This window comes from Bactrocera dorsalis, chromosome 2, assembly GCF_023373825.1.
Source record: "Bactrocera dorsalis isolate Fly_Bdor chromosome 2, ASM2337382v1, whole genome shotgun sequence".
Lineage (NCBI taxonomy): Eukaryota > Metazoa > Arthropoda > Insecta > Diptera > Tephritidae > Bactrocera > Bactrocera dorsalis.
In genome coordinates this window covers 33,602,662-33,617,043 of record NC_064304.1, presented here as the reverse complement: position 1 = coordinate 33,617,043, position 14,382 = coordinate 33,602,662, and the positions used below count along the sequence as shown (strand labels likewise).

Genomic DNA, 14,382 nt, shown 5'->3' with positions numbered 1-14,382 from the left:
GAAACCATCTGCGCTCTGTTTGCTAATCTGTTTGTGTTTCTCTCTATTTTTTATTTTATTTATATTTTTATACCCTGAATAGGGTATATTAAGTTGGTTACGAAGTTTTTAACAGCCAGCAGCAAACGTCGGATAGCCTTTAAATAATATATACTATGTACATATAATAATTTATCATTATTATTCGAGATATCGATCTGAAATTTTGCACACGTTATTTTCTATGTAAGAAACTGTTAATTTATCGGAATCACTGATATAGGACTGTTAAAGCATATAGCTGCCATACAAACTGAACGAACGGAATCAAGTTCTTGTATGGAAAACTTTTTTCTTTCACGAGATATCTTTGCGAAATTTGGCATGGATTAATGTTAAACGCAACGCTACAATCTCCAAACAAATTGTTCAGATCGGACCACTATAGCATATAGCTGCCATACAAAATGAAAGATTGAAATAAACTTCTTGTATGAAAAACGTTTTTATTTCACGATATATCTTCATGAAATTTGACACGGATTATTGACCAAGTCAACGCTACAATTCACAAATAAATTGTTCAGATCGGACTACTAAAGCATATAGCTGCCATACAAACTCAACTTTTGGAACCAGGTTCTTGAAGGGAGAACTTTTTTATTTCAGGAGTTATCTTCATGAAATTTGGCACGAATTTTTTTCTCAGGCTATGGTACAATCTCCAAACAATTTGTTAAAATCAGACAACTATAGCATATAGCTGCCATACAAACTGAACGATCAAAATCAAGATTAAGATGCTTTTGATAGCTTCAGTGCAGCCGCAGTTACCTTCTTACTTGTTTTTGTTTTATTTTTTCAATAATATTTTTATATTTTCCATTTGTGCCGCCTTCTTTTCTCTTTATTTTCTTTTATTGTGTAGTAAAAGTCACTGCTTTGTTATTGTTGTTCATGTTTTCTCTATCTGTGCTGTTTTTGTTATTTTTGAATTATCCGCAACAACAAGTCGTAATTATCTGCTTTTAATTATCAGTTACATTCCCGCGGTCTGCCGAATAATAACGCCTTTATCAGTCAGCTGTCTCGACAGGTAGTTAGTTATGTTTTTACTGTTATGTATTTGTATGTACGTGTCATTGTGCGCATTGTCTATTTTATTTTTGTGAGTTCCACAGATAACAGTTACCATCCACTTGATAGGTTCGGGTTAACGCCGAGTGTTGTTTACTTAAGTGACTTTCATCGGCAGCTCCTGTGTGTGTGTAAGTAATCAAAATCTTGCTCCAAAGCGCTAATCAAAATCTACTCACATGTGTACACATAAGTGATTTCATAAAAAATATACACTATAAATATTTTCATAGCTTCCATATGCTCTAATAAACGAACGAATCGAGAGCTTTTTGAAAATTACTCGTGCGTCTTCTGTCATTATGCTCCTCAAGCTGTTTTTCTATTTCTCTAGTTCTGCGCTCTCTATGTGCTAGCTTTCTGCTATGCTCTATGGCTCTCGAAAGCACAAAAAATTCTTTGTCTACACACATTTCAGTTCCACATTCTCGGCGCTTTACGCTCCTCATTGCAACGCCCGCTCCGCCCTCCTAATGCAGTACAACAAAAATAACTTATAGCGATTGTTGTTGTTTTAGATTTCCGTTAATTTGTTGCTGCCTGATATGCCACTGCTCAATTTTCTGCAATATCAGTCACATCAACAACAATAGCGACAACAACAACAACAATGGTCACAATATCAAAAACAACAATAACCACATAAAGTTGTACGAAATGCAACAAAACCGTATATTGGCGCACATTACAGTGCATAAGTCACAACAACAACAACAAACAGAGTGTAAGCGACAACAATGTCGTGCAGTGCAGTGTCGGCATTGCCAGCATCAGTCCACTGCTGAAAGCACTCTTCTTGCGTTTGCTGTACAAAAGACCGGCAGTCGGGGAGGCCATGGCAGGCAAGCAATTGAATCCACAGCCAACAACAGCAACAATATGCCCATCACATCGTGTGACTTATTTTCTCTGTACTTTACTTTCGTGTGCGTGCGTTTGTATGCATGTGTGTGTGTGCTGCTACAATTTCCACGAGTCTGCTGTGCACTCGGTCGCTGGCTCGGCTTCAGTCTCCTTGAGCTTGTGGAACTGTGAAAATGTGTGACGCGTGATTTTCCTCAAACGCGACTTTCCGTGCCGTTTTGACTGATGTTATTAAATATCTCTTTTATTTTCAACATTTCGTTTGTGTTTTTAAATAATTTCGACAATATTTTGCTATTTTCTATTCATACTTAAGTAAACTTTATGTGCGTGCAACTGTGTGCTTCCATAGTACAACTGTGAAACCGAAGAAATTACGGAAAATTGTCGGACAATATTTATTAGTCTGGAATCCTTCGCAGTGTATGACGCAGTTGAAGCGTAAATCGAAGGAAATTGAAACTTCAGCAGCAGACCTTGTGAATTTCAGTGCAAAAAGTACCTATGACATATTTACATTAAAAGAAATGTAAAAAAAAAATATTTTAAATTTATATATGAAACAAGTGTAGACGTGAAGTGTTTCAAAAAATATGTGCTATTAAATGCACATAAAGAAAAATATAAATAAAGAGCGAAAAGAAACGTCTGTTTGTAAGAGAAACCTTTGACTTTGTGCCAAAGTATTTTATAAAATAAATACAGTGAAGCGTCGTTCTAAGTGTGCGTTTTGTGCATAATTGTTACATACTGTTTAAAGAAAAATATAAAAATATATTTATATACATATATTGTTACATTGTAAACGACTCGAACGACTATGGCAATACTAAGCAGTTGAATAATTTAATTAGACAAAAAAATATTGGTTAGAGGTAAACCGCAGGTATATGCAATCAGTAATTAAAGCTGTAAAATTATTTATTATTAATTATTGTTTTTAGGAATTAAAAAAAAAAAATAAAAAGAAAATTAAAAAAAAAAAATTAAAAAAAAAAATTAAGAAAAAATTAAAAAAAGAATTAAAAAAAAAAATTAAGAAAAAATTAAAAAAAGAATTAAAGAAAAAAATTAAGTGTCTTAAATTTCGGCACTTAAAATATACTTATGAGTTCTCTTCCACATTGCGCCGTCACTAAAGAACTGTTTGAGAATTAATGTTGCTATAAAGTGTTGAACGAAATCTTATAGATGCACAAAAAGAATAAACAGAATTTTCGACATACATAAGCTCAGTATAAAATATGTTATATATCCATATACTGCCTCACATTCCTGCCGCTGTCTAGCTTTTCATTGGAAAAGCTCCAGCTAATATAAACATTTTTTTTAATGATATTCACTGTAAAAATTATTTTCGGCGCATTTTTGTTTACATTTCCACGCACCGTTTTGTTTGTCGATTTTCCACATATCTATCTCCCCTTTTATTATATATTTTTTATTCGCTTACAATAAGCCCCCTCCCCTTTTTTTCATTTTTTTTTACACTCGAGCATTAAAAATTCTTTCCGCTTTTGCTATCTATTCATTTGAATTTTTTTCTCCACTTGTTCGCTACCATTCGTAAATGATTTCTTCATTAGCGTCTATTAAGCAGTTGCTTTGCCGTTGGCGCTCAGCGGTTCTCAGTCTTATGCAAGCATAAATTGCATAAGTGTTTGTTACTTAAGTCTCGAAAATGCTTTTGTCAAATAGGTTAAATCCATTTTATGATTAGTTTTAAGGTGTCGGCTATGCTTCGAATTTATTATGCTGCGAAATACGATTTATTGTAGTTGCTTGTTTACGGAAATGAAAGCGCTAGGTATTTGCTTGTTATTGTAAAAATAAAAATATCTTTATGTGAAAGATTTATTCAGCCTTATAGCTTATTTGTTGAATTTGTAAGGAATGTTTGTGTTTTTGCATAATAACTTAATTGTGAATGGATGTAAAAAAAAATTATATAAACCAAATTTGTAAGAAAGAGTATCCGCCTTTCATATTAATTAGGAATATTCCTTATTAAATCTCGTCAAAACGGTTTTAAAAATTGTTTCTGAGTTTACTTACATGGGACTTCATATCTTACTCTAAGTTCAGTTCCATAATATCTCTACAATATCAGTCGTATCTATCCTCAATACTTCAGCTCGACTTTAGTTAAATGTTATTTAATTATAAGTATTATTTTTCTCATCGTTTCCAAATCTGAGTGTACCCTCATTCGTTGTCAAAAGTCCAAAGCTAATAATAGTGAGGTTCAAAGTCTCAAAATTTCCTTTCAGTGCCAGCAAAGTACAAGTAAATATTTATACTAGCTTTTGCTGTTCCTCTTTACTATAAAAATATATAAAATTGACATTATTCTTACTTTTTAGTATAGGTTTTGTTTCAAAAAATCTAAAGTTTCCATCAAATACCATATAAAGAATGATCCATTTCGATGTTCCTTACTTTTTTTTTAAATAAAAAATACAGAAACTTCAATTTTAATGGGAAATGTTTATTATCATTCGAAAGAACCTTCTTTAGTATTTATGTTTTGGAGATTATCTCTTTCAAATCTTGAGCGTGGCTACGTCTCAGATGAACCATCCGTTGAGTCCAATTTTCAATGACTGCTTCAAGCATTCCAACTGGTAACTGGCGAATGACACTCGTGGTGTTTTTCTTCAAGACCTGAATCGTAGCGGGATTGTTCGCATAGACCTTAGACTTCACATATACCCACAGAAAAAAGTTTAACGGTGTGTTATTACACAATTTTGGTGGCCAATTGACCGTCCCAAAACGTGAATTTATCTGCCCACCAAAGTGTTCTCTCAATAAATCCATTGATCGATGCGATGCTTGGAAAGTGACGCCGTCTTGTTGCAACCAAATGTCATCGAAATCACGAGCTTCAATTTCAGTTATGAAATAGTCGCTTATGATGGAGCGATAAAAGTCTCAGCATTATTTTTGCCCACACCAAAGCGTTGTTTTTTTTTTAATGAAATGACAGCTTTGATTTTTTCAGGTTGCTCTTCGTTCCAAATGTGACAATTTCGCTTGTTTACATACTCAGTGAGCCAAAAATGGACATCATCGCTGAATTTTTTTTTAATATTTTTATTTTATGTTATTTTAATTTTTTATTTTATTTTAATTTTTTTAATTATATTTTAATTTTTTTTATTTTATTTTAATTTTTTTTTATTTTATTTTAATTTTTTTATTTTTTTTTTATTTATTTTTTATTTTATTTTAATTTTTTTTCGAAATTTTTTTGTACGTAATTTGGCCACACTCGAATTTTTTTTATTCGTAATCTTTCTTCGTAATTTTCGCCACACCCAAAATATTACACAACTTAATTTTCTGCCCCACCCTGTATCGTATTGGCTTCTTAGCCTTTTACTTTTGTCACTCCCAAATTAAATACAACACTGTGTGATAAAAATACGCAGAAAAGCGCGAAAATGATTGCTTCCGCATTCAACACTCGAACTATCGAGCTATCGGTGATCTTTTCTTTAGCAAATATTTGAAAAACAAATAGAACATCTAGACAGATACAAGCAACATAAGCACCACAGCGCATTCAGAAGAAACATACTCGCATACCAACAACAAACCAAAGCATTTCCATTGCACTCCATTTGCTTTTCATCGCATTCATCAACGTTTCCTTTTACCGCATGTTATTTTATTTTAAATTTTGTACTATATTTTGTTGCTGTTTTATGCGCTGCCAATACAATTGGTCAGCGAATGAATGGAATATTGAGAACTGAATATTTTGAAGCAAAAGAGATGAAAATAAATAAGTAAGAAGAATATGTGTTCGAATCACATTAAACGAAGGCATAGATCTAGAGTACTAGGCTTCTTAAAAGAGATATTAAGTTAGTGAACGACCTTAAGTAGTTAGAGGAATGGGCGCGGTCCCCTAATAAGAATATTTAATTACTTATTGTTTTTTCAAATCTGAGAGGTCTTTGTTAGATACAGAGATAGAGCACAGTTCTTCCGAATCCTACAAACACTCTCATCTTGGTTCGTCAGCCGCCATTTTTCTGCGCCGTATAATAGAGCGGGATTAATGACAGACTTATTGAGCGTAATATTTGTGCGTCGGGAGAGGGTTCTCAATTGCCTAACGATCTCAAAAAGCGAGAGTTATACTGTGCTTGATCTCCAGGCATTTTATTTATCTATTTTATCATTTTGAAAATCCCACTATAGTCCCTCCTAAGTTTGTAAAGTTACAAGAATATGCTTTTCTCTCTAAAAGTCATATTTTTTTGTTGATTTTTTTATCTAATTAATTTAGTTAGCTGCTCGAAAAGCAGAAAAGTTCTTAAAAGCGTTGAAATCCGGTACGAAAATATCCAAATTATACGCTTCCAAGCAACATTTTACTCTGCATGGAGCATAAATATATTAGATTCGCGCAAAGTTGGTCATAAAAATGTTGCCATAATGTTCATGCCCATTTTTTATGAGTATGCCTGCTATGCAAAAAATCAGTCAGTGGCAGCTACAGCCGCAAACCACCGCTAATGGCAGGCAATGTACAGCATTTTTGCTGCAACAAATTGCCAGCGGCAATTAGAGGTGGGAAATTAGGCGATGCAACGAGCGTAGCGCATGCACTCACACATAAATAAATACAAATGTATGCATATGTGTGGAGATATGTATGTTGCAAGTTGTTGCTGTTGTTTGCTGCTTGCGTTTGTGCATTTACATACCTATTCACGTGTATATTTTGCTCGCATCTTCACGTAGTCTTCGCAATTTTCTAAACATTTCAAAACATTGCTATTTTTATAAAATGCGGCAACATGCAACTTTTGGCGCGCAACTCCAACATTGCATACACCACTTTATGCACCATGCATACTCACACTCAAACACACATGCAACAAGCAGCTTCGAAACGCATTTTTATGCGCCTACATAAACATTAGCGTTGCGTATTTGCTATTTTTAAAGCTTTTTACACAGAAACTTATTTTCTTTTTACAAATAAGTGCATTTGTGTGCGTGTATGTGTGTGTGTGTTTATTTTGCTATTCACTATTTTCCATTTCACTTTATCTATATTTGTATATTTGTACGTTGGCTTTTTTGCGCGCGATTTTTACTGCATTTTCTTATGGCTGTGGACACATGTTGGCTGCATTTTACCGTTAAAACTTGCGAAAGAGTCAAAACTAAACAAACGCGCCTAGAAATTGCAATAACTAAAAACTCAAATATAAAACAAGCTGCTATAAATGAAAAAAAGCAACAACAATGCTATTGTAGTTCGACTATTTACAACCACTACGACGACAGCAACAAAAAGTACTACATAAAAACACACGTCAATAATATAGGCCAACTCGACTGAAGTGCATTGAACTGCACAGCACTGTACTTCGCTACTAAGAGATGGTGTATATACATGTGTATATGTATACTAATACCATATACATTTTTATGGATACATAAATACATATATTTTTATACTAATGTCGACTAAGAACACAGGTGAAAGGGTTGGGAGATATTTATAACAGATTTATTTAACTTTAATTCTTTATTTGACTGTTATAACGGTAATTCGTTTACTATTTTTTTTAGAAAATTTTATCTTCTGCAGCTTCCATAAGCTTCAGAGCTTTCAAAAATGAGGCTTTGAAGCTTTCCTAAATGAAAGCTTGAAATATGGTAATATATTTTAATACTTATGTCCAATATGGATCGGGGTGAAAGGTTTGAGGGCAGTTGTATGAAAGCTTTATTTAACTTTAATATTTTATTTAACTGCTATAACGGTAATTCGTTTAGTTTTTAGGAAATTTAATCCTCTGTAGCTTCCATAAGCTTTACAGCTTTCATAAATGAAAGCTTTGCAGCAGTCAGAGCCTTCATACATGAAAGCTTTTGTAGCATCCTTAAGCTTTAGAGCTTTCGTAACAATATAACATAACAAACTGATAACACTTGTTATCTTGAAAGCTTTTGTAGCTTCCTTAAGCTTTAGAGCTTTCGTAACAATATAACATAACAAATTGATAATACTTGTTATCTTGTTCACCAGAGACCTACCTTCTGATCGTCTCAGCATCGCATTCGTTTGTTGGTCAACAGCCTTTTTGGCGCTTTTGATCTTTTCTGGAGTAAATTGGTTCGATCTGCGCTCAGCTATACTTTTTAAACTATTCCATAACTGCAAAACATTATCACAGATAACAAACTACTTTGGACTTACATATGTGAGCTTTTATTGTCAGAATGACATTTTTATGTTAAAATTATCTTGGAATAACTTCCGTATTTAACTAATATTCCTTGAGTGTGACCATCTTTTTACCATGATACGTTTATATCCAGAAGCTACTACTAGCAAAAGAAAGCCTCTAAACTACCTCATAAGTATTAAAAATAAACCGAAGCTTTTAATGCCTTTTTCGGTGCTAATTTTTATCCATTTTTGGATAAAAATAATTTTTTGGAGCTGATTTGTTAAGGTCGTCCTTTGGTTTGTGTTAAAGAATCATAGTTATTGGACTATAGTCATAGATGTAACTCTTCAGGAACCTCCTTTTATTTCCAAGGAGCTCCACATTTGTCAGATTTGTCGATATCGGTTCACTATAGCTGGTTCCCTATAGCCGGTGCACTATAGCTGCTATATAGAATACAAACTGACCGTTCAAGATCAAGTTCTTGTATGGAAACTTTTTTATTCCACAAGATATCTTTACGAAATTTGGCATGTATTATTGTTAAAGTCAGTGCTACAATCTCCGAGTAAATTGTTCAGATCGGTCAACTCTATCATATAGCTGCCATATAAACTGACTAATCAAAATCAAGCTCTGGTATGGAAAACTTTTCTATTTGACAAGATATCTTCACGAAATTTGACATACATTGTTTTTCGTGGTAACTGCGCAATCTTCGAAAAAATTGTTCCGATCGGAACGATATAACATATAGCTGCCATACAAACTGTCGGCTCAGAATCAAGTTCTTCTACGGCAACTTTTTCATTTGTGAAGAGTAAGAGCTTAGACGCAAACCAAGTGAACGTTTTTTCTTATTTTTAAACCATTTTCCACCAAACTCGACATTGCTGCTTCTAATCCGGAACATATGCACTTAAGTCACTCCCCTTCCACTTGAAATGCGTGTCATCAATCAGAAAGTAATACTAACGGACACTTTTTTATTTGTTTGACGCGCTTGAAGTTTACACATTATATGATATACGATTTCACTGAATAAATATGTATCTAATCTTTCTTCTGATCGGTTCTCTGGAAATTTAAAGCCCTGCATACTGATAATTCAAGTAGTCATCATCATTACATATTTCGCATTGAACGCATTTCCTTAATTCTTGACTCATCATTTCTACTGTCAATTCCACCGACGACTGTCTATGAAATGGGCTTCGTGCCGTTCGACATCATTTCAGAAATGCATGCTTCGTGAGTTTGGGCGCGTGTGCACGCTTAACTGCAATTCTGCTGCGATAAGGTCCACTTGAGCAGGCGGCAAGCGAGTAAAAACGGTAATGACATGACCAATAATGTACTCAAGCATAATATGTATGTACTATCTATATGTATATATGTATGTATATGTTTTATTATGTATGTATATACATATATGTGTGTGTATGTATGTAGTTAGTTTTGTATGTAAGTGGTGGTCGCTCAGCACTGTCTTCACTTTCTGTTGCTGTAGCTGCTCATAAAAATCGACTTCATTGAAAAGTTCAAATGTGATTGAACTTCGCTATTTTCAAGTGAATTTCTGCGTGCGTGTGTGTATGTGCTCTTGCATTGCGTGTACTTCTCTTGTATTTGTTGTTGTTATTATTTGCGCTTAATTACCGTCATTTGCATGCGATTGCAGCAGACAAGCCTGCACCAAGCAGCATCCTAACGCGCGTTGTCAGCGCTTCACTTACCTAGCTGGCTGGCCCTACATGCTGTGGCATGCAACTAGCATGCAAATGCATTGCAGTTACAAAAACAACACAACCAGCAACAACAGCAACGCTTTAGCGCTGATCTCATCGCCGTCGCACTGTGGTTGTTGTTACTTGTGCTGCTGCTCTTTCAGTTTATGCTGAGCAATTTGCCTTGCTGTTAGTTTCACTCGCTTGTTTATTTAACTAGTTGTTGTTGTTTTTGCTGTTGTTGCTCACAGTTGGCAAGGTGCAAAATGCCAAATGCCATCAGCGTTGCGTACACAGCCCACTTGCGTGAAGCAATTCATACACGACGCTAAGTGCTGATTGTTGTAATTTGCTGGTGATTTTCCCAAACGCTTTGAATGTGGCGTCAATTCGCATGCAACAACATGCAATAGAACAGCAAATGCTTGTATTTATTTATATATGCATGCAGATGCTCTCCTCTGCCTCCGCTAAGCACTCTTCACTAATTTGCGTTCACCTTCGGCGTCAGCACACACTGCGTATACGCAACCTGTCGTTCTGCTGCTGTGCTTGTGGCAAGTTAATGGCAGCAGCAGCATTGCGGTAACTGCAATTTGTCACGCCTTGCTTTGTATGTTTTGTGCATTTCAGCACAGCATCAATACTTCCTCAATTTGATTGCGCTTGTTTTCCTTCATTTCATTCCCGTTTTTCATGCGTTGCGTGCATGCTGTGTGCGTTTTGCTCGTCATTGTGCTCGCACTAATATTCTTCGGTGCTGTGTTTTTATTTTACGCCATCTTGTGTATGGTTCTCATTCTTATTGGCTGCAATTCAAGTAGTCTACAAATAAATTTATGCATACATACATACAGATTATTTATATGCCCGTTTGTTCTTATAATTTGTGTGTTTTTCTTATTTTGTATTTCTTGTTAATAGCTTTATTGCATTTTGCCACACAAGCAATCTTATGCACATACAAACATGCTGCTTGGTTTGCGCTTTGATCATGAGCTTGTGTTGTGTTCGCCGTTCTAAGTGAGTGCACGCAAACAAGTCCAATTACAACTACAATTTTCTATAGCTTTTCATATATACTATATATTCACTCATGTATGTATATGTTTGCTGCATGCAGGCACTTTAGCTGTCATTGCGGCAACGCTTTTGCATACAAACTTGCATTTATAAAGTATGATGTTGCACAGATATCTCTAGAGATATGAATGAGCTTACATTCTTATGCGTGAGCACTTCGCATATTGATCGCTGCTACCGAGTTGGCTGTGCTGGCAATAGCAGTGGGAATATTTTTATTTTAATTTTTGGTATTTTTGTGGAGTTTTTATAATTTTTTATTTAGTTCGTACTTAGTACTTATTTTAAATAATTTTTTATATTAGGGTTTAAAACTTTCCATTGTTTTGTTTTTGTATTTTCATTTCTATTTTATTAAAATGTTTTTTTTGTTTATTAATTTTTTATTTGTATTAAAAAAAATGTTTTTTTTTTATTTTTAAATTTTTTTTAGTATTTTTTTATTAAATTTTTTTTTTTTTTTTTATTTTTATTAAAAATGTTTTTTTTATTTTTTACTAAATTTTTTTAGTAAATTTTTTAGTATTTATTTTTATTAATTTTTTTTATTTATTAATTTTTTTTATTTATTAATTTTTTTTATTTTTATAAAAATTTTTTTTTTATATTAAATTTTTTTTAGTAATTTTTTTTTATTAAAATTTATTTATTTTTTATTTCAATATTTGCTATTTTTCGTGTTGTTTGTGCGGTTTTCGCAAATTTTTTTATATAGTATTTATCATTTTAATTTTATTTTTGTTGTGTTTAAAATTTTTATTATTGTTTTTTTTATACATACATATATGTACATATATGTATTTATACTTTTTATATTTTTAAATTTTTTTATGTTGCTTCTGCAATTTTTGCAATTTTTTTTTTATTTAACTTTTTTAGTTGTTAATTTTTTTTAAATAAATATTTAAGTTTTTTTATTGTTTAATTTTTAATTTTTAAATTTCATTTAAATTTAACTTTTTTCATGTTTTTTTGCAATTTTCTATTTTTTATAATTTATACTTTTTATATTTTATCTATTAATCAAAATTTATATTCTTATATTTGTATCCTTATAAATTTTTTTTTTAATTTTTTTGTATAAGTTTTAGTTTGTTTTATTTATAATTTTCTCTACTGTTTTTTATTTTTTATATTAATGTTATTATTAATTGTTGTAATATTGTTTATTATAATTTATTAATTTTTTTGTGCATTAATTTTTTTGTTTAGAATATTTATTTTTTATTATTTTTTCTGTATTTTTATATAATTTTTAATTGGTTTTTTTATAACTTTCTCCCAGGATTTTTATTTTTTATATTTATTTTATATTTTTTACATTTATTTTAATTTTTTTTATTTTTTAATTTTTTTTATTTTTTTCTTCTTTGTAATTTATTAATTTAATTAAAATTTTATTTTTTTAAATTTATTTTCTATTTTCGTATTTTTAATATAAGTTTATTTGTTTTTATTTTAATATTTTTTTTAATTTATGTAATTTTTTTAGTATTTTTTTTTTGTTTATTGTAATTTATAATTTTTTTGTGTAATTTTTTTATTTGGAATTTAAACATTTTTTACTTTTATTATATTTTTTATGTAGGTTTTCTAATTTTTATTTTTAAATTTTTATATATTTATTATATTTTTATTTATATTTTTTGCATATAATTTTTAATTTGTTTTATTAAAATTTTTCTCTAAAGTTCACATTTTATATATTAATTTTAATATTTTTTAATTTTTTCCTATTATTAGAATTTATTAATTAATTTTTTTTTTATATTTGTTTTTTATTCTTAATATTTTGTTTTTTCTTTTTTTTTCTTAATTTTTTGTTAATTTTTTTTAGCCTTTTCTCTTGAAAGTATTGACAGTTTTGCGTTGTCGTGCCTTAATTTCTTTCAGCAGTTGCTGTATTATATTTTCCCCTTAAAAATTCTTTTTCGTCGTGTATAAAACCCACTCCACATACTGTTGCACAGATTCTTTACGCTTTGTCGAACATGAATGCCAATATCAATATCTTTCTATGTACTTAATCTGCTTGCTGCTCACAAAGGGAAACAACTTTTGTAGTTGTTATTGTATTAATTGCTTGAGTAATTCTCAAGTATTGTAGTGCTGTAGTTTAGTTTACTTTGATCAAAGTTGTGGGTCTTCCTATTTTCTATTTGAAATTGGTTAGTAATTCTAGTTGCTTTCGTTTCCTAAGATCTTTGTAGAGCAGCGAATCGAACAAACAACTGGTATAAATGCAATAAACTGGTATAAATAATTGAAAATGATATAATAAGTGGTTATAAATTTTAATGAGCTATACAAATAATATCTTTTATAACACCAACCGGCAACTGGCATTTAAAGCTCAATTTTACCTCAACAAAAAGCTGCCATCGAAAGTGCTCAGCACAAGTCACAGTGCTAATATTAGTTGCAAGCGTTCTAAATATACAAGTCATTAGTAAATTTCGATATTTCTCTTCACTTTCACTTCCTCTCGCCCCTTTAGTTGTGCTATTTACGAGTACAATCAGCCCACCTGCATACCTTTCGCATGAAATGCCATAAGTAAATTGTTTTTATTGTCACTTAACTTAAAATTAGCAACAAAAATATTTCATAATCAACTTAATTTCTGCAAAGCCAGCCACTGCCATCTACCTTCAACTCAAACACAGGCCGCTACACAGCAAAATCTTGGCCGGCTGCCATCGATTCCCCGGGCGGCGCAGCGAAGGTGGCGAAAGATTGCAAAAAGTTGCGCAAATAATCAGCAGCTTCGTTTCGCTTACCTTTCCAGCTGCACGTTCGACCAAACTTTTCCATTTATACACGAATGAACACACGCGCACACGGAGACAAGCAACGCAACTACATGCTTGGATGGCGGCAGTGTGACGGCCATTTTGTTTTCTGTAGATGCAAAAAAAAAATTTAAGGCAAATTATAGAATAAATAAAATAGAGCAGGGAGAAAAAACTGTAAAAGGCAAGGCATATTGAAATAATGTGGAATTTGTGAAGTGAAGCAAAACTTGTGCAATGCTTTGCAAATAAATTGCGAGACTCGCTGACACGCGGACGCTGCGCCATGACGGCGGCGCTGTCGCTGCACGCTGGAACGAAGCTTGAAATCTAGACAGGCAAATAGCGCATAAACAAAAATACATACATATACACACATACATACATATATTTATGTAGATACACAGTTGAATAGTAAGTTGAGTGACAGCAGGTCCTTTGCCAGGACGACCCATTCGCACTGCATCATTCAGCACTCGAACAATGCGTCAAAAGTTGCACAAGCATGGAGCCAGTCGCTACACACTCTCACACACACACACAATAGATACACTAAAGGCAGGCGGCGGTTGGGTTGAGTAAAAAGCAGAATCTGCA

At 32.4% G+C, this 14,382-nt stretch overlaps 1 protein-coding gene across 4 annotated transcripts in view; it reads left to right on the top strand.

Moving 5' to 3' along the window:
* The first annotated feature begins 1,600 nt into the window (after nt 1-1,600).
* The window catches only part of LOC105231805 (uncharacterized), a 39,654-nt gene continuing 26,872 nt past the window's right edge, over nt 1,601-14,382 (top strand). For 2 of the 4 annotated variants that reach the window (XM_049450424.1, XM_049450423.1), the window contains exon 1: nt 1,605-2,879. The gene's annotated coding sequence lies outside the window, so the exon portion shown is untranslated. Of the gene's footprint in view, nt 2,880-14,382 lie in introns of all 4 variants that reach the window. The other 2 variants (XM_049450422.1, XM_049450420.1) reach the window with 2 other exon arrangements.